This window comes from Ostrea edulis, chromosome 3 (genome assembly GCF_947568905.1).
Source record: "Ostrea edulis chromosome 3, xbOstEdul1.1, whole genome shotgun sequence".
In the NCBI taxonomy this organism is placed as follows: Eukaryota; Metazoa; Mollusca; class Bivalvia; order Ostreida; family Ostreidae; genus Ostrea; species Ostrea edulis.
Window position 1 is genome coordinate 66617510 of NC_079166.1, and position 27943 is coordinate 66645452.

The 27943-nt window shown below is 35.7% G+C and overlaps 1 pseudogene; it reads left to right on the plus strand.

Moving 5' to 3' along the window:
* Nucleotides 1–502: 502 nt before the first annotated feature.
* Nucleotides 503–27674, plus strand: LOC125676092 (uncharacterized; annotated as a pseudogene).
* The last annotated feature ends 269 nt before the right edge of the window (nucleotides 27675–27943 follow it).

A 27943-nucleotide genomic window follows, 5' to 3' on the forward strand; every position in this document is an offset into this window, starting at 1 on the left:
CTTTTATACATAACCAATAATTTATCCCAAATACATGCATGTTATTTCCCCCACCGATCACCCTCATAAGTCGTTCAGAATAGTCAGTTTCTACCTTCTGTAAGCTTTTAAGACGATCACAGGTTAGATACTAATATAATAATATGTATATTTTGTTTATACATATGTAGGTAGTCAGAGAGAAGAAATATTTTTAAGCATTTAATGCATATATATTTAGTCGCATTCATGGGCCCAAATCCCTTGCTTAACTTTCACAATTTTCATACACGTTTCCTGCTCAGGATACATGTAACAGCAGCCCAAAACTATGGCGATGTAATTGAATTAGAATTAGTTCAATAATCACGCTACAGTATTACAACGGATTAAATATAATTGTTACTATGCGCTAAATACTTCTACAACCAGTCTCACCATTCTACGGAAAAGAGTTATCCTTTCTAATGTGTTATTACAACCTGTACAGAGTTGTACGCCCTTGATAGTCTGATCACAAACCGCAACATTTTTTAAATTACCATCTAACCAGGAAGTGCGTTTATATACAAAACTCCAACAGAGGACTGGCGAGATGGACTTGATAGGTGAGTCAATCATTATACATCGCATTTAATGTTTTCCGTTCTCGATTATTGCGTACTCTAAGCCCACTTGTAAACATACAGCTGGGTTGCAGGGCTTTCAACAAATTTAAAAGTAGGAGGCTGAAATGAAAAAGTAGAAGGCGATCCAATGCTCCGCGTCCTTACGGCTCTGGGGTAAATGAGGCAAAATCCTGCATTCTGGCGGTTTCCTGGCACTTAAATGCAGTTTTGAAATTGTCATTTTTTTGCCTGAAATTTTTACTTTTACCATGAATTTATTGTTTCATATGTGAAATTTTCTGTTCATGCAAAGACTTAAAAAATTCAACATTGCAAAGTACTAATTTTGATGCAAAATGAAAAATAAAGTGCATCAAGATAACTACATGTAATCATTTTTTACAATGCTGTATCAATTAATTTTTAAGTGTCTTTGCTTGAACAGAAACTTTCACTTTTATTTCTACATTTGTACTGAAAGTTTATAAGACTGAATTGTTCTGTAAGAAAGTTTCTACATGCAGAAAGTATTGTTGAAATGAACTAAACTGCATGTTTTGCTCACCCCAATATTTTTAAATAAACCCAAACAATCTTTATTACAAATTAATAAGTAACATTTAAATGACCTATAATTTTATTTTTCCACAAATTCAAGTTAACAGCTACAGATTTGTGCTGAAAAATTCTACTTTCGTTTTTATTTAATACCACATGGGCATTTGCAAATTAAAAAGAATAGCAAGTCTGAAATCTTTCCTGATTAAATTCTGTTTTCGCTTTAAAATTGTTGATTGATATTATACTCGTATCACTTTCACTTCTGGCCTTTTTAAAGCCAAAACTGAACAGGATATTTGTTCTCTTCATTCCGTCAACATCATTGATTTTTACGTTCAGGACTTGTTGTTATCTTTCGGAACTTCTCGTCTGTGTTGTCACGACTTGGGTAAATCCGAGGCTTTCCGACTATTGCAATTGAAGTATTATTTTCTACACCAACAGACGACCAATCAGGTGCCGGTATTTACCTGAACTAAATTTAGCACAAGTAAACACGTTTTTACATCCTAGTTGATACGGCCGCGATTTCTGAGTCTACTAAAGTTTGGAAGATGTTTAAAGTTTTATAAAAGTTTTTTTCATTGCACATACATTTTTGTCACTAAAGTAGCCGGCACCTAATGTTACTATAGGCGACGGAAATCCGCCGGCTACCGGCTACTTTTGAAAGCCCTGGGGTTGTCCCTAAACACGATAATTACAGTACACGACACGAGTTTTATACACCCCACCGTGGAAAGATCACCGTAGAAAATCCACGGAGATACACCGTGTCCTCCGTGTTCCACGGTGTGTGTTATTTGCGAATACACACAGCTTCTAGGAGCTTTGTTCTGGCCACGGGCGCCTTGCGGGAGATTTGAAAATGTGCCGCAGGCCAAATAATCAAGATAAGAGTGGAATTTTAAGAAAAGAAAAAAATGTCAATATCCCCCCCCCCCCTGATACTTGTGTTGTTTTTCAGTATTTTGAGCCAATTCCAACGATACCAAACACTATATATTATGTTTCTGAGAAAACCTGATTTTGATTTTTTTTTCATTTTGTCTTCTTTCTTCATTAAAATATTCTTAAATTCTATATTGCAGGCAATTCCTGTTTTGAATGTGAATTAGTATATTCAGTAAATGAAAAGCATACATGTACAGCATGTAATAGGGATATTTAATAATTACCGATGTGCTCTCTCTCTCTCTCTGACAAATGCGCTGTTTAACATAATTACTTCCATCATATTGTGTTAATATGCATCTTGACAAATATAACTTAATCCAATATAGAAATTAGAGCATTGTCAATGATTAACAAATTGGAATTAAGTTATTATATAATTAATAGAAGCAAAAATACAAACCATCGAATAATTTATTTTTAAAATCCCGAGTTAATTACATTTGACCGAGACTTATGTTCAATGTACTTTGATAAGAGGTTTTCATAAAAAAAAAATGTTTATCGGGAGTGTCTTGATAATGCAATGATTTTTGTATAATAAGTATATACCATGCAAATTCCCGGGGTCTTTGTCACAGCATAACTAAATTACGGTTAGCTAGTTTGGGTTTTGACTTCTTATGAAAAGTGTGTAATATATTGGGTCGGTGCGATATCAGATCTAGTCTAAGATCACGGGTATCTTGCGCCGACCCAATATATTTTACACTTTCCGCAAGAAGCTAAGCACTTCTGTTGATTTCAAATATACGGATTAGCTGACCCCATTGTTCTACTGAGCCAAAAACCCCTTCGAATTTGCATGGAATGTACAAGTTATACACAGGTCATTGTTATAGTCATACATCATAGTACCGCTAACCCGACAATTTTTTTTTTTAATTTTAAATAAGTTATTGAATGACGAAGTATGAGCAAACTGCAGATTGAACTTTATAGAGCCCCGTGCTAACATTACTTATATTTTTCAATGTATCAGAAGGGGCCAGGGTTTGAAATTTACTTTTTTCAGCACTAGACCAGTCGGGCTACTTCAAATGATTTTTACTAAACCTGACTTTATATCCACTAGCCCTGACCAACTTTCCAGAAAAACCCCTGATAGTTTCTCCATATTTAAATACTTCATGTAAATGACAAACGTTTACGACGTAATTTATTATCCTAATAAACACTGTATTATAGTCAATTCAAATAAACTGTTTAAAATTAGCATCGAGTAGATGTCGTAAAACATCACTGCCGACCGCGACTTATTTATTAGAACTGAAAATAGAGATTATTCCACCACACGGTTCAAGATTGGTAGTTTCTTGTTTATTATGTCGGACGTGCCTTAGTGTCAAACCCTGCCTCAGGGTATGTTGCCGGTTAAATTGTGTAAAATTCTTGACAAGCAATAAAATAACAACAAAAATGGTGCTTAAATTGTCCGATTACGAAAACCTTAATCAATATTTAAGGATGTAAATCCACGGTGTCAAATGCAACTAGTTCATACTGTATACATCTTTTTTGTTTATACTTTGTAATTGAATATGTATTATGCTGATGAGCCGTAAGGCTTAAAGCCAATAAACAATACAATACAATACAATACATGAAAAAAAAAGACTAATATCAATATAAACAGAAATGGCTTAACGATTATTTGCTTTTATTCATGTACGCTATTGATAATTAAAATCTTTAATTTAATCTTTAGATGCATTAGATAATGAAAGCAACAGAGAGAGAGAGAGAGAGAGAGAGAGAGAGAGAGAGCGTTGGTAATCATTGATTATAATATTCATGAATGTATGCAGGTACGGGCAGTTTAATACGTTCAGTATAAATCTTGAAAGTACAATTTCTTTCTGATTAATTATCCATCCATTTTCATTCTGATACTTTTTTTTTATTTCCCATATTGTTTTCTTTACATGTTGAATTTTTCGGCTGGTCCGGGTTAGGACTAATGAATGAGCCCCCCCCCCCTTCTAAAACGATGTTACGTGCTTAGCTGTCTATCTCCCTCTTAGTCAAAAATAAAATAAATACATGCTATATATACTGCAACATCATTGGATTTACTGGATAATTCTTCGATTTCACCTTCATAATGCATGTTAATGCAAGCGGACTATCTAGGCATTTTTCTCCATCTTCGCTAGCCAAGATTTTTCGTCCACGAAGGCACAGTTGACCCACAACCCATTGCTAGCGGATATAATATGAATTTTACCCCCGTATTATGTTACAACTGACCAAAAACCTAGTACGTTTGTTTTACAACTTTCATTCAGAAGACGCGCAAGTTTGTGAGTCACTGAATAAACGAGAAAACGTCTGCATTTTTATTTCAATCGTTGTCAACTCTATACTTTGTGATATTTCAAGACTACATGTACTCAATTCAATTTATTGGATCTCATCACCATTATGCAATGGTATACAAAAATATAAAGACAAAAAGCTGTTATATATACATTTAGTAAATAATACATGCGTGTAATAAAGTATTTATCAAGTTAGAAAAAAACGTGTCATTATTAATGTGAAGTATGGACATTCTAGGTAGAGGAGCACATTTTATTTTATTATTTTCTTAATGAAAGTACGGAGTTTTCTAACGGTTTGTTTAAAAGTAAATATATTTTTAATATTTATTTGTTTAGGTGATAAAAATTTGATTCTTTGCTCACACTGCATCACAGGTGAGTACATAATGAAATTCATCTCCAATGTAAACATGTACAAGTATATAGCTGACCTTAAAGGACACATCGCCTGTTTTGAAACTTTTAAATTTTTTCAGCAAAATTAATTCATTTCATACCTAAAACTACTTTACATGTGTTTTAAATGAAACAGTTTGTGTAGTTTTCGAGTTTGAAAGCGATGAAATTCAAATCTTGCGATATGCATATTTTCTTCGATATTTTACGCGCCATTATCTATTCCTAATTACAATGAAAACCCTACGTTAAAAATAAGCCACTGCTTATAGTACACATCTTTGAACTGCTATTTATCAAATTAAAATTACTGGCATGTGATTGTCGTTGTTCATGACCCTTCTTTTATTTGGTGAAATTGTGCTGCACGTGCCGTGAAACAATGTACCGACGAGTGGTAGGAATAACACAGGTGTTCATATACAGGATGTCGAGAATTTGGGCGTTTCATAAAAAGGTGTGAACGTCTGCAGGGAAGTCTACATACGGATATGTACCGAAAACACCAACGTATCATTAAACAACAATTGCAAGAATTGAATGATTGATAGCAAATTTCTAAATAATTAATGGGGTGGGGGCATGCATGCTGGCCTAGCGAAAAGGTTTTTTGGGTGAATCATTTCGGAAATTATTTCTTAGTTTTATCACACGGAGGTACACGGTGGCATCGACGGAGGTACAGGTGACATCCTCCGTGAACTTCAATGTCTATCTTGCGCGGAAAAAAGGGACTCCAACGGTGCCGACAATTTTAAAGGTCCACCGTGTTTGGGGCAAATTTGTTCCACCGCGTTGCGTGGAACACGCATAAAACTCGTGTCGTGTACTGTATCACATTCTGAGCTGGGATAAAAATGTCATGCATGGATGATAAGAGTCGTTTACTACGTACTCGCAACCCAGTCTTTGATATTTTGAGAACAACGTTAATTCAGTATGAGAAACATTTGTGTTTAATCAATTATTTCATTGAGTGAGTGGTTTTTTTTTCTTCTTAAAAAATGATAAATTTCAATAAATATACATGTACCTTTAATATATTAGAAAATGACTATGCATCTCTCTCTCAGAAAAGAATATATACATATATGTACCTTTAATTTGGTAGCTTGTTATAAACATTTTGTACAAGTTTCTTTGCAGAATGCATGTATATATAGATACTGTATGTATGTTTTAAAAAAAATAAATATATATATATATATATATAAAAAACAACAACCAAAAAATCATTTGTTTTTACAATCGGTCCTTAGCCTAAAGCGCGCAGGTCCAATTGGAAAAATATGAGAAGTGGAGTTTTCCACTTTGTTTAAAATTTTCATAATGCTTGCTGATATTTTATAAATAGATGGTGTCATGTATCTTTCTTTTCATTTCCCTTGCAAATTTGTCTTCGTTAAATTCTTGCTACCCAAATTACACCAGTAACTTACGCTGTCACACACATTCTTCACCTGTACTTTTGTAATATGAATACGAGCTAATAAACATTATATGCAGTCCAGGTGGGGTTTGGATTTAGTTGTATAAACATCATTGAGTGATATAATCCCGAGACATTCTTCTGTATCTTAACCTAATAAAACTTGGTAGGTTTTGACGTCCCATGTCGTACATTTTTAGATAAATAGATCAGATCTATATCAGGAAATGTTCATTTTTGTAAAAATTGTATACTAAAGCAGTGCTACTGAACTTTCAGTTTATATATAGCTCGACCGGTGTAATAGAAAAAAATGGACCATTTAAATTATTTTAAGGAATTATAAGAGATTCTTTTAAAGTGCTTAGTTCCATTGATTATTCATTTTAATTTAGATTCATAAATACGTTTCATATTCTATTAATTGTAAAAATTATTAAAACCTATTTATATAAGTTTGGTACAGAAGTCTTGTTGACTTATCTGCATGCAATCAGACTAATGTTTATAAAAACACATTCAATCAAGATTGCATGTCAGCTAAACAAGTTTAATTTAAACATCTGTACTGATCAACCCCGCTTCAGAGTCAACTTCATTGTAAATGCATATCTTTATTCACTAGTAAGCATCCATACGTATATATGTGTGATTTACAACAAATATACAAAAACAAGTATTTATAAGTATTTCATAGCAACGAAAAATTACCCAACACTTGATAAACGTAACCCGAGTAAACAAATCCGTACCCTATCAACGTCAGTGAGTAACATTGTTTGCAGTAAATACTATACAGCTGTTATACACATGTACTCTAGAAAACCAGCACACACTGTACAGAAACCAATTCATCTTACTAGAAAATAAAAAAAGCCATGTTACATGTTACTAGACACTATAGAATTTTACACACATAAACAATCATAAGAAAACATTACCATGAATACATGATGCATGAATGCACAAAAAATTCACACACACATTTTACAGCGTAATTCTATTGCCTTCAATACAACGAACGTTAATATGAATCATATGAACATATACTTTACCAACGTAACGATGAAGTTATGCATTTTCATATAACAAACGTGAACTCTAAACATGTTACCCAAAATGTACTTTCGTAAGTAAACATTTTTGTAAACAACTAACAACAATTGGTATACAACTAAATTCTCAACAATTAATATATGCATGCAAATTTTCTTGTACATTGTAAAACAACTTGCATATGAAATGGTATATTTAACTTACTACCTTTGAAGTTTCTCTCCTCAAAAAACCAGGTAGGGTTATCAGCACATGGTCCTTTGTAAATGGCTGGCAAGTTCTACTAAAGCTCGTGCACCCGCGAAAAATGTAAAATCCAAGCTAAACCGGATTGATATACATGTAATATTTAAAAAAAATCCGAAACTGAAAAGTCAGGAAAAACATTTTGTACGATGTTAAATTGGCTACAATAATATCTATGCATGGCCCATATTCACAGGTCACCATGGTCCTTTGTTTGACTATTGCATGTACATGTATATCAGTCCGGTTTAGCTTGGATTTTTACATAATTTATACTTTGATAACACTAGTATTTCACATTTAACGTAAACAATAGGGCATTTGTTGGGTATTTTCTAATAATGAAAAAAGTCAAGATTTGATTACGACCCCCCCCCCCCCAAAAAAAAAAACACAAAAAAACTTGCATGTACATGTATCTAGGATAAGAGGCTTTATATGTATCTTAATTCATCATTTCTGGCTGTGTACTTGATTACGACCCCCCCCCCACCCCCCAAAAAAAACAACAACAAAAAAACCAAAACAAACTTGCATGTAGATCTACATGTATCTAGGATAAGAGGCTTTATATATATCTTAATTCATCATTTCTGGCTGTGTACTTTGAACAATGTATTAAGTGCCACCTCCAACAAGCAATGCGTGGAATTAATTATACGGGAGGTCTGCGTTATTCATACATTGCATAATAGTCAATAATATCTATATGATTTTTGTCTACTTCAGAAAATAAAAGAAAATGGGATTCATTTCTTAAACCGATTACGTTTTCCCGCAAAGAGGCGAAGGTTGGAAGCGGCATAAAAATCAAGGACAAAGTTCCCGGAACACAGTATTTATCTCAGACATTCGCAAATAAACTACTGGAAAAGACGGAAAAACCGATACCAGTGAAAGGAAACTTGGAGGAATTAAGAAAAGTGACCAAAAATTTTCGAAAACCCGATGTATTTAGCCGACCACCTTTACGTAAAAAAGTAGACAGATCATCGTCTCCAAGTGGAGACCAGGGAACAAGGATTACGTCAACTCACGCTGATGGTTCAAGCGCCTCTGCAGATGTAAATAGAGACTCTCATACTTTGACGAATAGAAAAACAGATGTGACGGAAATAGCAGGAACAAATAATGAAGGTCATCGGAAATCCCATCCTAGCAACGAGAAAAATGTATCCTCACCTGATTTTATTAATGTAGAATTATTAGAAAATTCTAGCGAAAATCCTATAGCCATTAGTGATGACGAGTCGATGGACGAATCGCTTGAAGATGAAAATTTCTCCATTCCGCGGAAAAGAAAGCAGGGGAATGAAAATGACTTTGAGGTATCCGAATTACCTCCGCCAAAACGGGATCGTGACCGATCTCCGGAACGATTGGAAGAGGATCTAACTAGCACGGAGGATACTGCGAAGAGTTCATATACCAAAAATGCATTTATGAAAATTGTAGAATATTTTTCTGGACGCAGTATACGGAAATTCGATGCAAAACCGTCAACTGACACGACGGATATTCAATCACGTAAAAGTCCAGTATCATTTGATATTCGGCAGACGACATCATGGCGAGCGGATACAAAGGAGCGTGACAGTGTCAATGAAGTTGGGTCGTCCGAATTAAATACAGATCATAGTTCTAAGGCAAATGTGGACGCTGAAGAAGAGAACAATACTGAACATATAGATGGAAATGCATTTATTCAAAGCTTGAATTCAGATAACATAAATGGCAATGGACTAAGTAATAAGAAAGAAAACGATAACTTCAAGACTAATGTTTCATTTCAAGCAAGTAACAGAGATTCTAAACTTGGAAAGAGCTCGAGCCTTGTAAAATTTGATATGAACTATGAAGAGGAAATCCCTCCGGTGTCGGCAGTGGATAAAACGGAACTGTTGGCTGACATGAGCGCACAGCAGATTCCATTATTGGAAAGAGATCATTCTATAGAGAGAACGCGTGTGAGATCTGAACGGTCTCCCAGTCAAAAAGACGACATCGACAAGCCGTGTTCTCAGTGGAGGATAGAATTGTTTGCCCGCTATTTTGATTTTGAAGACTGTGTGGAGGAATTAGAGTTGGATCAACACAGTGGTCCAGCTAGTGAAATACATGTACCTGTCGATCAGATGGTGTCAAACTTTAGAAGTAGAATTAAGATAGCGTCGTCAACGGTTACACATAGCAATCGAAATTCCGAAGAAACACTTAACTTTACATCTCTCTGTAGAACAGAAGTCGGAGCAAGACTTATATTGAATGAAATTTTCTTTCCGTTGTGTTCATATTTAGATCTTTCCGTTGAAATCGAAAGAAACATAGACTGTTCCTATCTCCCCAACTGTAGATTTGATTACAGAATAGTCAATTCTGATGGGGATGTTGTTGGAGCTGTAGAAGCGAAGAGTTCAGGATCTCTCCGTCCTGAATCTGTAGCACAGGCCGTAATCGAACTTTGTATACTTCAGACAGAACGACTGACAAAAAGAAAAAACAGCCACAATATCGGTACCACTCCTCTGTTTAACGTGTTGACAGACGGTGTGAGGTACGTTTTCATTGTTCTTCAAGGAGACAAATTACTGTTTGAGCAGTCGTTCAGCAAGATTCGTGTCAGAGAAATGACTACTTGGGATAAAGTAAAAAGTCTATACAAGTCCTTATTGCGACTTCTGTGTATGCAGAAAAAAGTAAAGGGTTTATCAGAAGTTGTGGAGTTATGATAAAATCTGAAGAATCCAACTGGAAAATTCTCGAGAGGGACGTTAAACAAGATACAATCAATCAATCAGATAAACTCATCCTCAAGCTTTATCGATTGGATTAAACTTTGAATTACACTGTAGTTTGACTCAGTTCAATAATTTGATAAACTTGTAGAAGTTGATACTGCTTCCAACGATTTAGTCAAGATTATTCTGACTCTCAACTACGTGAATAATTGATTCTCGGCCAGAAGAGTTTAGTTTAACAGACTACCAGCAATTCGACTAGTATAACATATATATGAAACATGTTTATATTTATGACAATAAAATGTCTTTCGTGGATGATGGCCTACATTTTTGCAGTTACTCCCCTTATATCAGAAGTTGGGGGCGCGCTTACGATTGAGGTCCTAAGCTTCACATAAATAGTACAAATAGTGTATACTAAAGCTTACGTTACCAAATTCTATAGTATACCAAGTTCTAACAGGTTGTAATATATCTATGACAAAAACAAGGTTTAATTTAATGGATTTCAGTGGCGGATCCAGGAATTTCATAACGGGGAGGGGGGGGGGGGGCTCATTAGAAGACTGGGGTTGCCTTGAAGCTTTGCACTGATGGGGGTGCAGGGGGCAAAGCCCCCGGAAGCTAAAGAAATTTTGCCAATAAGAGAGTGGGTTCTTTTTCATTTAGATAATGAACATATAACGTCTAGATAAGTATATTTTGCTCTTTTGTGGGCGTTTGTAATTTTTTTGGTAATGAAAAAAATTCAAGTGGGGGGGGGGGGGGGGCGCTGGATCCGCCTTTGGATTTTATGGAGAAAACTTTTTAAAGTATGCACTTTGTCAAATTGTAGAGTTGGGAAGGGGGGAGGGGTGTTATAGGTGTATTTGACATTTATTTCTGGCCAAATTATACAATTAATACCGAGGATATTTCAATAGTCTTCTGTTTCAAAAACAACAGACACCTAGAATTGAAAGCACAATGAAAGCATTTGATACAATCAGGCACGTAGCATCGTTTATACAGGCGGGGGGTGGGGGTGGAGGGTTGACTTCATAATATTGCCTAAAATCCAAAGCTCGAGAAAGAAGGCGGCAAGGGTTGATCTTTCATTTCCATTCATCAGTTAAATTTTAGATTTCCACTACCATTCACGACAATATTTGTTTTTAAGGGGGGAGGGGGGGGGGGGGGGCAGTCTATCTGACTATAAATCTATCTCTGCATGTAAAAACAAGAGGTACTGTGAGCAATGCTCACTAATACCCCCCGCTTACCCCAATCTCCCAGAGGGTGTTGTTAATAGGTATAAATTACCTCTTTCCTGGGTGTAAAATATGGTATGCCTTTGTAGAAGAAAATGGAAGATATAGTCCGAACACAAATCCATGGTATAAACCTATAATTGTGACCTTGAGATTAAAGGTCAAGGTCATAAAGAGGTAATGAATGTACATGGCACATAGTGATACACCCATGTCTTATGATATGACTATGTCAAAACCCTATAATCAATTTTGATCTTGAGGTCAAAGTCCAAGGTCATATTGAGGTCATGAAGGTACCCAACACATTGTCTCATGGTGATACACTCATGTGTCAAATACATGTATGGTATGCTTATGTCAAAGAATAAAGAAGTCATGGTACTGACACGAATCCATTGTAAAAACCTTTAATTTTGACCTTGATGTCAAGGTCATGAAGGCACCCGACACATTGTCTCATGGTGATACAGTCATGTGTCAAATATGGTATGCCTATATCAAAGAACAAAGAAGTTATGGCCCGGACACGAATCCATTGTAAAAAAAACTAATTTTGACCTTGAGGTCAAGATTCAAGGTCATATAGAGGTCATGAAGGTACTCGTCACATCGTCTCATGGTGATCCACCTGTGTGCCAAATATGGTATGGCTATGTCAAAGAACAAAGAAGTTATGACCCGGACAGACAGACAGACAGACAGACAGAGTGATTCCTATATACCCCCCTGAACTTCGTTCTGGGGGGTATAATAACCAAGTTTGTATGTAATAGTAACAGGGGGCAGACCCATTGTTGCTAGGAGCCTGATGATTGTTTTTGTGCTCATTTAGGAAATTGAAGTGCAAGAAGAGGTGTTTAAGTCGATGTACACAAAATCTAACTTTCAAAAAATTAAATCATACGCGAAAAAATATTTTGACAAAAATATTACACTAGAGATACCAATTCGAGATAATTAGAATGCTTTATTTATTGGTACCTAGTGTACATTTAGCAACAAGTAGTTTTGTTCAGTGTGAAATGATGAATTGATAATGTACATGTATTCGTGGACGATATGTGAAACAATATTTTGAAATTGAAAACTTTTAAAGTTACTTTCTTTAATAAAAAAAAAAAAATGCATATCTAGTAGAAAGCAATCTGGAAAAAAATTAAGGGGGTACTCTACATCGTCATAATGGCTGACTTCCTTTTAAAACATGGATAAAAGTAATAGTTGCTTATTCATTTAATAAATCATTGCCTAGCTGAGTAGTTCAGTAGGTTAACACGTCGTTACAATCGTGTAAACCACCTGATATATACAGAATTGACTGATTTTAAAGATAATTTCGTCTTATATCATCTAGAACATCTATTGAAGGATTGTGATAATTCAGTTTATAATAATTTGAACTTTGAAGTAGTCTTCATGTCAATATTGCCACCTGAAACGAAAAATGTCAATGTAATTTTTATTAATTTTTTTTATATCACTCTGTAGATTTAGCATATTTAGACGGAGACAAATATTTCTAAAAGAAAACAAAAATGTTGATATATCTTGCTTATGCAAATACATTTAAGACACTATATTTCATATAATCATTATCAACTTTGTCTTGCTGAAAACAGAAAAGATATATTCTACAAAAAAATCTTGTACAAAAGTCCTCTAGTCAAAGAAACAGATGATATTTTGATGTTTATGTTTTAAATATTTTGTGCTTAGTTACTATTATCATCAAGTATATATAGATATTTTATGAAGATTATCAATAAAAGAGAGAAAATAGCACGTCGGCTGCTGAACGTGGATCGCGTGTTAGAGTCCAACAGGGGTTTTGAATTTTTCTCAGATTTCTATGAACTAAAACTGGATTTTTTGACTGAATAACGTAGATTTGAAAGTTTTCAATTTCAAAACATTGTTGTACATATCCTCCACTTTTCACCCATATCAAATTTCTCTGGTGTAGCATAACTCCTTAAAACTTCTGGATTCGAACCCGTAGCTGCAGTTCAGCAGTCGTGAGTAGACGTTCTAACCTACTGCGCTACTTTGAAATGAATAGATAAATATTGCTGATATCTATATTTTCACCCATGTTTTCAAAGAAAGTCAGCCATTATGACAATGTAGGGTATCTCCTTAAACCGCCTTCGGGATCTACTTTATCGCTCGTAGTTATTTAGTCATTAGGGTATATAAAGTCATGTTCGAATCATAAATATCATTCAACAAGTTAGCTACGGCATATAAGTTTAAGTGTATATTTACATTTATGCATAAATTTTCTTTGCAGTTATCTTGTAGGCCTATATTCATTTAATTTGGAAATGAGTTCCTTTTCACCAGTGTGGAAGTAGTTTGACTCGTATTCCCAATTGGTGTTTTGATAACATTCACCATCCTGGATTGCCTTTACACGGATTTAAAGAATCGCGCGTCTTTTGTACCTACATGAATAAAATTGGCTAACAGTGTCGCAACCTACAATATTTGTGTGGGTTATTTTATTTTTTGGATAATAGAACAGGAAATAATTTATGTTCGGCTGGGTGAAGAGAAAGAGAAAATATGTGTTTTTCTGTTCCATAACACCAGTATTTGGTGATTAAGTAACATGAAAGTTAGAAAATTCACGTAAGACGAAATTCTTAAAAGGATAATTGAATTTCCTTCATACTTGCGTTGAGTTTTGCAGTTTTTTAAATTATTTTTGTCGACTTTTAAAAAAAAATTAGAACCTGAAATAACATTTTTAAAATACACATGCCCGATGGTCCAGAATAAGTATAATTCGTGATCAAACAAGTGCAAACTTCGACATGATTTTCCAAAAGAAATAGCTGGGCTGTTTAATGATTAAATAGATAAAGACAGTTTAAATTCATAAAATGAAACGAATTTACAACTATACATGTTGTATGAAAAAGCGAATATAATGAACAGTGATCAATATCATAAATCCTATAAAATGCAGAATTGGGAACAAGACAAATGCGGACCTCCGGAACTACCAGAGGTGGGAATAGGTGCCTTGGAGGAGTAAGCATTCCCGATTGACCTTTGGAAAAGTGAACATTAAAGATGAATTTGAAAATACAGAAAAGGAATTTCATATTGCAGCTGAAAACCCCCGTTAAAGCTACGTGTCCTTTGGCAAAGATTCGTTGGATGGTTGAATATTGTTTAACGTCCCACTCGAAAATCTTTCACTCGTAAGGGGACGTCACTAATGCCGGTGAAGGGCTGCAAATTTTAGGCATATACTTGGCGCTTACGGCCTTTGAGCAGGTCGCGCTTACGGCCTTTGAGCAGGGGGTATCTTTATCGTGCCACACCTGCCGTGGCACGGGACCTCGGTTTTTACAGTCTCATCCGAAGGACCGCCCCAGTTAGTCGCCTCTTACGACTGGCAAGGGGTATTAAGGACCTATTCTAATCCAGATTTCCATGGGAAGCTTTTACAAAGGACCAGAAAGAACGACCTTACAGTAGATATTGGATTTTGTCTAGTTATATATCAAGCAGAGTATACTATTTATATCTATTAGATCTCGGACAGAGATTACATTTGGCTGTGTTTAATAACTTTGCTTTGCGTGTTACCAGTGAATGACGACCTTGTTCGCATTAATAACGAGGCATGCTCCCTAACCCCGTGATAAGAACGTCCCCGGTACAATAAAGTTATAACCATGATAGGGATCGCACTTGTTTTATCAGGTATGGACTGTTCCGTCTTCAATCAACAATCTTAAGCTCGATACACTGAATAAGTTCTACATTGTTAATGACCAAACATTGTCACTTCCTAATGAGGTGAACAATGTAATTAGAGTTTGTGCATTATAGTTTATGGTGTTGTTTAGAAAATGTCAAGAATTACTATCGGTCTGTGTTTTTTCTTTCTCTGATACTGGTGATTAAGCGATTCTGAAATTCAAACTCCACAGGTATACTGCTAACATGACTAAAGTTATCAATCGCACATTATTTGAAATATTTAAATAAGAAACCGGACAGTCGGACATCATTTTCAGAGCATCCTGAAACGCATGAATATACTAGACATATCATTGCACCCGTCCAAGGAAAATAACACAATGGTTTCCTCTGTCTCTATCCTGTACCCCTTGTGTCGCTTATCCAAAATCAATATTTGGTAAAATCATGTTCAAAATGGACAGACGACGGACTGAAATAACGAAAATAAGATCATACATAGCTGAAAGGGGTATATATATATATATATATATATATATATATATATATATATATATATATATATATATATATACACATGTTAAAAGAAATAGAATAAACAGTACACAAAGTTTGTGTACTGTTTATTCTATTTCTTTTAATATTTTATACCGGACACTGTGATTTTTTTTAAAAACACAATTTGGATATATATACATGTATATGTACCGTGCAGATAAGTGGCTTCACCCCCCTGATGACCGTGCGTGCAAGGCGTCTGCAGGAATGTTCATAAACAAAACAACAGCAAGGTTAATAAAATGCACGACCCCACCCTAATTACATGTAGCTTTCCCTTTATATGACAGATTTGTACCTAATGATACATTTGGAAATCAAACAACATTTTTGCAAACTTTGTATTTTATTTTTACCAAGAATATCACTAACTAATCAATTTTAAAAAGTTATGGCCATAAAAAGCACGGAAAGGAAGAAATTTAGTGATGATTTTAATTGATGTTTATGGTCTATTCTCCCTGACTAATGACCATATATTATAATGGAAAATGCAATCATATTTCAACACACAATATATCTGGAATGATTTTTAGAGTAATTATCATTTCAATAAATCTTTCCAAACGATTTAAAAAAAAAATTCTTAATTTGTTTAAGCGATCCATGTATCTACGAAAATAATGATTAAAAGCTGTTTCCATTTAACGATATACGCTGACTATTCTAGATATTGACACGCTGACTATTCTAGTTATTGACATGCTGACTATTCTAGTTATTGACACGCTGACTATTCTAGTTATGGACACTTCTTCAGCCAGTCGCAGTAGCCTAGCGATCAGGGTGCTCTCTTCGCAACCGGAAGATCCGTCTTCAATTTTCCATCCCCACGTTTACCATAGTTAGTTTCTGTTTCTTCCCCAGTACCCGACTTAGGAATCAGTGACTCACAGCTGGTCTTTCGGATATGATTGGAAATGGAGGTCTCCTCCTACTGTAGGCGTTGGCACGAAAAAGAAGGCTATAAGCGCTATGCATAGGTAACACTTTATGAACAATTGAAAGCTGGGGAAAGTGTAGAAACTTGAAATGAGGATTCTAAAAATATACAAGAGCTCCGCATAGCGGGGCATATACCCTCGCGATTAGTGTTTACAAGATCCTTTAGTGACCTTGACCTTTTGACTCCAAAAAAAAAAAATCAGTAGGGGCTTGCGTCTTTTGATATTACAAAGCTACATACGAAGTATTGAATGGGTCGAGTAAAAATATGGCGTCTGTCTACAAGCTTTTTCTACGAAGTCTTCTAGTGACCCAAAATAAATAGGGTTTTTCCTCTTTTGATAGCAACGGTACACGAGAAGCATCAAATCAATCGAGAAGTGATCACAATCTTTTTGATGAAGTCCTGTAGTAACCTTGATCTTTGACCTTTGGCCCCAAAATCAATAGGGTTCTTCCTCTTGATTACAAAGCTACATGTACATGTGAAGTACATGTATCAGTGCAATCGAGCACACACTGTGGCATGTAGAGTGTCTACAAGCTCAGTGTTACACACACAAGCGTTCCTATAACTATATCCCTTCTCGCAATGACATATGAGATGATAATAAGACTGTATGTTGTAGTATTGCCATGACTGTGGAGATATATGTTGGTGTTTTAACTTTATGCATACAATTCAGTTTTCCGAGTCTCGACGGCTGCTGATTCCACATGCGCAGACATCAGCACTGATGCATGTCGTCTGCTTGTTGAAGTTTCTCCGAATTTCTGCAACTCTCCCTCGGGACAAGCAGATTGTCCGGCTTTCTGTGGATTATGTTGTAAGTTTGCCATACGTGCTCTCCTTACAGTCATTCTAAACACAAATTAATGAACAAACTCGGGGGTGTAATTATCAAGTAAGATTAGTCTTGGTTTGGAAGTATTGTTTATGAAAAAAAAAACATCATGGTAACAAAATTTGAAAATTACTGCAACAATATCCTGAATGAAATTCAGTAATTACTGTAGATCTACCTAGAGTTGTTCTTGATTGTTACGTAATAACGTTACACTTCACTAATTAATCACAATTTAGATGAAATGGCGTAATCCTGAGCAAGTTCTCTTTTGATTAAAAGAGATAATTAAAGTTTCAGTTAAGAAGTAATCATTAATTGTTTTTCTCTGAATGCATAGCACATTGACAATCAATACTTTTTTGCGGAGGAGGCGGGCATACTTATTTAGTACATGTACATGAACAGAAAAACAAAATTGATCTCGGGACGTGGGACATCTATGTCATACAGAAGCCGTCAGATGCCGCTTCTCTAATTCATGATGCAATCTGTTTTACATGTTTATTGAATTCAAATCGTTTCAAAGCCAGAAGGTGTTATCAATGTCACGAGGTCAACAACCCTGCAGACTGTACGACGTCCGTCAACTGCGGTACTGGAAAGGTAAGCGAAAATGTATTCCTTGGATGACTTGGTGGATACCTTAATTTCTAGAGGTAGCGCGTTTCGCCCCGCATGCAGAAGGTCGGGGCTCGAATCTCGACCGCGACACATGCAGGTAGTGACAGTTCCATCCCCAAATGCTCGGCATTAGGTGTGAATGTAACGGGTCCTTGGAGATGATCTTAAAAACGGATGCCCCGTATCACAGTAGGTGTGGCACGCTAAAGAACCCTCACTGCCCAATGGCCGTAAGCGCCGAGCATAGGCCGAAGCCCTTCACCGGTATCGATGACGTCTCTATGAGTGAAACATTTTCGAGAGGGACGTTAAATGAGATACAATCAATCAATCATATAAAGTATCAGTTGAGGGATACTGCTAAATCTTCAATGTAAAAGTCTATCAAATTTTGATTTGAATATACAATTTCATGGTTTGAGCGAAATAATAAATAAAATTGAAAATTGTGGGGAATAGCCATTAGATGTAAATGGTTTTTAATAACATTTGATTGGTGCTCACTTTATAAAGACGTATATATATTTTATGATGCCTCGTCACATGATGACGATTCAAATACTTGTACGGATATTTACGTAGCTCAGTGAATAAGGTATCGGGATACTGACACGTAGATTCCGAGTTCAAATTCACCAGTGTCTTTTGTGCTAATCATTGAAGAAAATTTGTTGAAATCACGTTTTTTCTTTCTCTCCAAAATCCCATTTTAAAAAAAAATGCCTTATTGATACATGTATACGTACTTATAACATTTCATACCTTTCATGATTAAATTATTTCGTTCTGGTTTGATAAACTCTTTCAAGGTGTAGTGAGCCATCATCCTCACATCTCAAGGTTTTGTGATTACGTAACAACCCCCCCCCCCCCCCCCCCCACCACCACCACATACACACAAAACCTTGACATGTGAGGATGCCTAAGATTTGATAAATACACTTTTTTTTTGTACCGCTGTTTTCTTCAACAAGTTAAATGTAGTGAAGACCAACCACATGTGTCAGGATAAGTTTTAGTAGACGTATAAATTCACTAAAATGTTTTTACGTCTATCGAGAGCTTTTTGATATGCGCATGGCGATCAATCAGTGTAACAGTTGTTTTGGGATTCACTATCCCGTCACTGGCTGTCATGACACGTGACCTCGGGTTTCAAGGTCGGAAAGACCCACAGCTCTCACTTCTAAATGCCGAACGTTTGCTGAAGGAACAGTCACCACATGTACCTATTTTTACATATTGGGATTGATGTAACCTAGATACAAGCAGGGTTCGAACGCTTACATGTATATAGATACCACTATTTATATGAATACCAGCAGAATTAAGAAATAAAGATCGCGTTTTCGTGTGTATTGTAGGATAACCCCCGAGACCGAGAACTGTTTTGAAATATAAAATTTTATATTTCAAACAATATTTTGAGACAGAGGAGATTATCCTGCAATATACATGAAAACAAGAACTTTATTTCTATTCTAATACGGTCCAGGAATATACAGCCGATCGTTTACATATACAGCTACGAATGACGTCACCGTGACGTCGTGACATTTTCCGAAACAGACTCTTTGCTGACGAAAAAGGTGAGATCGTATAGGGTTATTGAACTTATATTGGTGAATATTGGCACGAGTTGGCTGTTTAAAATGCACGAGCTTGCGAGTGCATTTTGACAGCCAACTCGTGCCAATATTCACCAATATAAGTTCAATAACCCTTTTATTATATAGCTAAAGTATTTAGTTGTTAAATTATATCCCTTTTCACTCAAAATACTCCAAAATAGACGAGAATTCATCAATATTGGCATTGTAAGGTGAAAGTGTGCAATAACCAGCGTGCATTTCTTAACTGTTCAATATTAAACCTGTCATTGATGCATGTAGCAAACTGATTTTGTGAAGGGGGACATCATAATTTATGTACAGTAAAACATTTTGTTCAAGTAAATATCGAATACCGCCTCTGTCAGATTCGGGGATCGTCGTCTGCCATTTTGGCTTGTTTACGTCGTTACGGTAAGGTCAATATTGAACGCCCATACTCGGAATGTTTCGGGCGCATACGATTTACGCAATGCAAAGTTAGCGTTCAATAAATTCTCAGGATATTGAACGCTAATATTCTCTAGATTTTATGCAGATTTTATAATAGACTATTTATTAGCTATATAATAATACGGAATACTAAATCTATTTTGGAAAATATTTTAAGTATATTTAGTTTGATATTGACTAATTATATCAGCTACCTTGAATATACAGTCCAAGAAAACTGCGCGCGCATCGACATATTATCGATCTCAGAATGCAGACAATTGATTTATACTAAATAGGAAATGTTCTTCAGTCATTTATAAATTTGTTTTGCAACATATGTTGGTTAATTTTTATGGTTATAAAATTGAATTATCAGAACTTTATCCACTTTATTTTTGTATTAGCAAAACACGAGATGTGTATCAATTTTCTCATAATCAGTTAATAATGAAGGTATATCGCAGAATAATGACCGCGGAATTCCTTTGATCTTTGCAATAACCATGGTATGATTATTTATGAAAACATATCAGATATGATTTAATGAAAAACACCCTTTCACTTGAACAGCATGCAATGTAGTGGATACATTTTACAATGTTAATTGCATAGACAACTTTACACACCAGCTGGTAATAATCCAGTGGCGTTCTGAGCTCTGATTACTAGTGTACACATACTTTCCTATGTATTTTCCCATTAGACTACATTGTAAATTTTGTGTTTATTCCGGTATAAAGCTCCTTGTGTAATAGAACCAGTCAAAACCGGCAAAGTATTGATACAAGCATTAAAAGATTATTTTTGGCATAACTAATGTCAGTAGCGAGAAAGGTGCTCATACATTTCGATTAAGACGCGTTAACGCAGTCTGACGCTGCCGAGGTACAAGCGGGGTTCGAACGCACGACTTTGCAATTACGAAGCGAGGCTTTTGATTTAAACACATTGATGAATACGACTTCTAGCGTGCTGATCAATTGCGTGCTCTCTCTCCGTGTGTATCTCATGTGTGTTCAATATGATCTTAGAGAAGAAATGAACTTGCAAATATCATCGAGTCTGCTGTTGTAAATAATTTCTTATGAGTATGTTTTCATTTTTCCTTCCTCTCTTTCTAGGAATGCATCGTGTCGGAAACAATAGGAGACGATTTTACATACCACTATAATCTAGGCTGCGCTGAGACATCGGTACAATATTATCAATTTTATGAACTATTTAATTCCAGATACTAAATTATATGTTTCTATGTCAAACAATATATTGTCTGTGGAGTTTTGGTATGCAGGCACAAAATACACACAGTCACGTCAGGACAGTTTCAGATGCAGCAGTGTACCTAAGAATCATGCAGTATCTAACATAAAGTGAACCACCAGCTATAGGATACATGGTAAATCCGTCTGGAACTATATGCCCATCATGCTTATGCATGTTTGAATACTCCAAGATCCATCCGTACACCGGGTTTAATGGAGCTTAGTTTTAATGTACAAGACACATAGGTATAATCCGGACATATTTTGAATATTTCGTGAAGCCACAGTGACCTATATTTGGGTCACGACACCCCCACCCCCTTAACTGACCAGATTTGATTGTACTAAGTCCTACAGTGCACAATATATGACCCAGACACAATTTTAGTAGATGTAGCCATATGCATAAAATTCCAGGAGGTCATAGTAATCTATCACGACCCACCTTTCCGCCAACTAGATTTAATAGTCCTAAGCCTCAAACTGTGAAAGATATGACCTGGACACGAAAAAGTTAAGGAGATATTCTACACCAGAGCAATTTGATGTAGATGAAAAGTGGAGGATATGTACAATAATTTGAAGTTGAACATTTTCAAATTTACTTTATTTTGTCAAAAAATACAGTTTTAGTAGAAGGTAATCTGAAATTTTTTAAAAACCTCTGCTGGACTCGAACCTGCGACCTACAGTTCTAACCTACTGAGCTACTCGGCTAGGTATTTAAATAGAAAAGGAAAAGTCAAATGTTGCTGATATCGATTTTTTCATCCATGTTTTTAAAGGAAGTCAGCCATTATGACGATATAGAGTACTACCTTAACAGACGGGCGGACAGGAAAGCGCATACATGTATCATGATACGACCGACATCATGATTGCTAATATTGTGCAGTAAACTAGTACATTGGATGTATAAAAAGAAAGTATACTTTAAATTTTAGGGAATTGACCGAGAATTGCTTCAGCTTTCTTTATGTATTATGTGAGAAAACACAGTTATCTGCCTTTCATAAAACCGTAACAGGTCATCTCGCATGTACAAAGGTCATACAACAAACCATAGTCAAATATCACCAAATAAAAATCTTCTGCATGATTCTTACATGGACTGTCACAGACATGAGCAGATATCGGGGAATCCATCATTGGAAACCATTGATGGTCGGTCACGCTCTGATGAGTGAGCATATCGAAGCTTGAACGACCGTGCGTTTCCTACGAAACAAAATAGCAAATTCTGCACAGTCTTAAAAAATGAACAGTTAATGCAAATATTTTTTTCTGCCATTCTGTTGGAAATTACAGTGACTATCTTTAAGATGATATTTAAAAAATCCGCATGTATTGTTCTTGAATTAAATTTTAGGTTTGTACTTCTGGTTCCGATCTTCCCCACCCATCTTCGGGACCCGTAGTGGGGAAAAGGGCAGTTTTGAAACGTAACTTAGAATTCGGTTGCTGCAATTCTGACTTATGCAACAATAAGATGCCAAGTGCCTTGAAACGTAAGTTTTGATCTATTACCTTTCGTCTCTACAAAATATAAACTACATTAAGTTTTGAGTTATGCTATTCATCTCCACAAAATATAAATAAAACCTACATGTAATTTAAAGCTATGCCAATCGTCTCCACAAAATGTTTTGTTTCTTTGTATATTGCTTTACGTTCCATTCGAGAAGTTTTCACTCATGTTGATATCGAAGTCACCAGCTTCCGATGAAGTACTACGTATGACGCTCAGGGCCGCAGCAGTGAGGGGTCTTTATCGGGCTAACACCTACCGTGACACGGAACCTCCGTTTTTAGGGTCATATATATCCGACAGACCCATGACTTTCACTTCTAAATGCCACATTCTACATTTTTTTCCAAACGTCTTAGATTTGACGAGGCGGCGGGATCGAGATTCGAATCGGGGCCTCTCAGTTGCGAAGCGATCCCCCCAACCACTAGTCTACCGTGACTGGTTCCACAAAATGTAATCTTGAAAAAAAAATGTCTGCGAGTTTTGAAAACAAGCAGGATTCTCTGGCATAGCAGACTACTTCGGGGTGGTATTGGCTATGGATGTTCTTATTGTCTATAGACAAAAGATTACAAGAATTGGTAGTTATTTCATTAGCTCTTCTCTCTGTCATCAGCCACAGTATGTCCTCCCGCTACCCAGGAATTCAGAGATGGATTGGTGAATGTATGTTACTTCTTACTCAAACAAGAGCAGAATGCTGATGATGGTGCGCAGGCATGTGCACGCAAATTCACAGGCGCAGGTTTAGCTTATATCCCATCAAGAGCTGCCGACAACTTTATTAAATCAACATTCGGCGGTGAATTTGTGTAAGTAATCATATATAATAATTCCAGTTTAAAGGGACTGATTCAAAATTTTCCCCAAAATCTTGTTTTTCACTTTTAATGATCAAAATCTACTGTCAAATGTGTTTAAAAGGTTTCACAAAATAATTAAGGTTATACATTATCACGGAAGCTCATTGTATATAGTTTATTACATGTATTTGTTTTGTAAACATGTTATTGTTTACGAAATTTTCAAAAGAAATGGATATCAATCTAAGTTTATCATATCTATCATATTCAAAGTAACCTTCAGGTAAAATGTGTCATCTAAAAGTCAAACTTTGTAACTATGAAAAATTAAGACGCTTTATATTACAAAATTTATATTTTACTGGTTTGAAAAGACTCGAGTCGTTGTTTACTTAACACAGGGTTATGGTTAAAATCTTGCTTTTATTCTTGCATTCAGCAGGTTGGCTGTCAACACTAAATGAGTTACATCTTTAATATCTAACATCAGAAATGATTTTTTTCTCAAAAATCACCAGACCCTTTTAATACACCCATTGAATAATCAAGCCTTTTGATTGGTTAATAAGTTTGCTGCTCAATAGCTTACACTTCAATAAACTTTGTTCACTCGGCCTTGAAGGGATCTACCACTATGACTACGCTATCTCAGCAATAACAAATGCACTGCAATGTGCAGGCCTCAAACATCAGACACGAGTATAGTAACTTGACGGTATTCTGAGTCAGTCTTACTTTCACTTTATCTAGATTTAATGTGAAGTCTCAATCTCTCACCAGAGGGCGTATTACGCTGCGCTACAACACCTCTGTCAACGTCTAAATGTCAAGATTCTTGGCAAAACTTACCTATACCTATAGCATCATGGATAATAATTTTATAAGTTTAAGTTTTATGCTTTAAATCTTAAAGTAGGTTCACAAAAACAACGAATTCCATGATTATACTAGTATTATTGAATGAATGAATATTTATATAAACCTTCTGATTCGCTCAGGTGTCTCATATTTACCATCTTCTGATTTTAAAAAATTCAGAGAAGTGTTTGATTTGCTCAGATATTATCATTACAGTTCGATATGGTAAGTTAGTTTTTGTACATTTTGATATAACTTTTTAGACGTTGACAGAGGTATTAGTGGAGCGTAGCGGGAACGATAACTTTGGGTAGAGATTGGTGAAGTCTGAGTTAATCTTACTTTCACTTTATCTAGATGAAATGTGAAGAAAACGAACAATGATCAATCTCATAAATCCCGTAACTGTAAGCAATACAAAATAGATAGTTGGGCAAACACGGACCCCTGGGTACACCCAGGGCCGTAAATTAACCTTCAATTTGGAGGAGGCAGAAAATTAGGCGGGGGTCTGGGGGCCGCCCAGGCCCCCAGACGCTGAGCACATTTTGTGCACACTGAACACGTTTCGTGCAAAATCCTTGATTCTAGGGCCTTCTAAGATGTTACTTGACTAACTCATTCTAAAAGAAAGATTTGGAATGCTTTTTAAGGGAGGTATCATGTTCTTAGTTATTGGAAACAACATCAATTCTAATGAACTTTAAATTTTAATTTTTTTTGGCTCAAAAGCTGCCTCCTCCGCCTCCATGTAATTTACGGCCCTGACACCAGAGGTGGGATCAGGTGCCTAGGAAGAGTAAGCATCCACCGTCAACCGCTCACACCCGCCGTGAACCCTATACCTTAATCAGGTAAACGGAGTTATCCGTAGACAAAAATCAGTGTGCCAAGAACGGCCTAACAATCGGTATGAAACACGTCAGACAGCATTTGACCCAATGATAGGTTGTACTTTTTGGACTTCAAATTAAATTCAATTAAACTTGATTTGTCTGTTGGTGTCAACACAACCTAAGCAACACAAATCAATCATCACATAAAGTAGATACATAATCATGTCTTCTAACAATACTGATAAAAAAGGTTCAATACTAGTAATCGTAGTGACCTTTTTGCACTTGATAAACGAAACAAATCATGATATAAAATTTGAAAGTTTAAAGGACATATTAGGAGTAATATAAATTTCTAGAATTTCGCATAATTTTCAAGATATTGTTTTAGAATTCAAAATAGAACTTTGAAAAGTGGGAGTTAAAGATCAAATGTTTAAATTATTGGCGAAAATATTGAATTTTCATACAACATTTCGAGTAAATTATTTTAAATGTTTTAAATAATCGATGTTCTGTTTCGAAAAATATATCAACCAAAGTGATGAATTACAATATTTGAACTAGTTTCTAGTCTCAACTACTTGTATCATAGATAAAAAAAAAACCTTAAATTCACGCATAGAAGTATGAAAATAAAGATATATTGGATGAAACAGAAATTGTTATATCACGTAGATTTAAAACCGTTTTTTATTAATTGAGTAGACAAAGAATTTTGCTTGTTGTACATAGTATTGATGAAAGACATGTCCAAGTGTAACATTGGTATAATTTTTGGTGTAAATAACATTAAAGACAAAACACGGAGCTTATTACAGGTTATTTATACATATATTTTGCACCATTACGAAGATCCCACGGTAAGTTGAAGAGGGCTTCAATATTGCAGCTAGAGGTGTATGATAAACATCATTAAACAACCAATATAACAAATATTAAAAATTCTAAGCTAATTAAATCAACAATTAACATTCAGGTGTTAAAGGTCTTATGTTGGAGCCCTTCCTTTTCGTCATCTTTGAAAGAGTTACAAACCATTCTCATATTATCTTAAAACTTCTCAGGATTATTTGTTTTGGAACTAATAAGGATGTGAGATCGCAAAACCATTGGAATAAGAATTGAATAAGAAATTATGCTTTAAAATGTATGAAGATATCTACAATGATTAATATATACATGTACGTACTTTGTTTCCTGATCATTAACTTTAGTTTATGTATGTATGAAAGATAAAGATAACGAATAGTGATCAATCTCAAAACTCCTATAGTCCTGTGGGGATCCGGGTTAGAATAGGTCCTCAGTATTCCTTGCTTGTCGTAAGAGGCGACTAAATGGGATGGTCTTCGGATGAGACCGCAAAAGCCGAGGCACCGTGTCACAGCAGGTGTGGCACGATAAAGATCCCTCCCTGCATGCTCAAAGGCCGTAAGCGCCAAGCATAGGCCTAAATTTTGGAACCCTTCACCGGCAATGGTGACGTCTCCATATGAGTGAAATATTCTCGAGAGCGACGTTAAACAATATGCAATCAATCAATCAATCAAAACTCCTATAAAGAATACAAAGTAAAGAGTTGGACACACACGGACCCTGGATATACCAGAGGTGGGGTCGGGTGCCTAGGAGGAGTATGCATCCCCGTCAACTGATCACACCCGCCGTGAGCCCTGGGGCCCATGTTTGTCCTACACTTAATTTTGTATTCTTTATAGGAGTTATGAGATTGATCACTGTTTGTTATCTTCACCTTCTCATACATGCACATTTGACATTTACTTGTTAAGCTTAATTATGCTATCCTGTTCTATTTGTTTCAGTGGTGACCATAGTGGGACATTTATTGGTGTCTTTGATAAACAACGCGAGTTGTCGTTCGTCGATACAGATGGGTCACCACAAAAGTTTTTTGACTGGCGGCACGGCCAACCCAATGATCCAAATGTGAACGACCCCGTGAGAGAGCCTGCACAGGACTGTGTGCGCATGTTTCCTATTGATAGAGAGAATTATACTTGGCAAGACAAGCCTTGTGAACAGATGGCCTGGGCTCTATGTTCCGTAAATATTCATAAATAAAATAACTATCTTCACAAATAGTACATTTGTTTACTTCATCAGACACGACGAATATGCATCGGTTGATTTTTATTTTGCCATTTCACAATCACATTATTTCATCAATAATGTCTTAGTCATGGTTGAAAAGGTTTTAGTCATGGTTGAAATAGTTTTGGTACTAGAAAAGTTTGGAACTCGATAGAAAAGAAGTCGCAAAAATTATGCGTTACTTGGACAACTCTTGTCTACAAATCCTAGTGATGACGAAAGACAACTCATTTCTGATAGAAAAATATCTGCCGGGT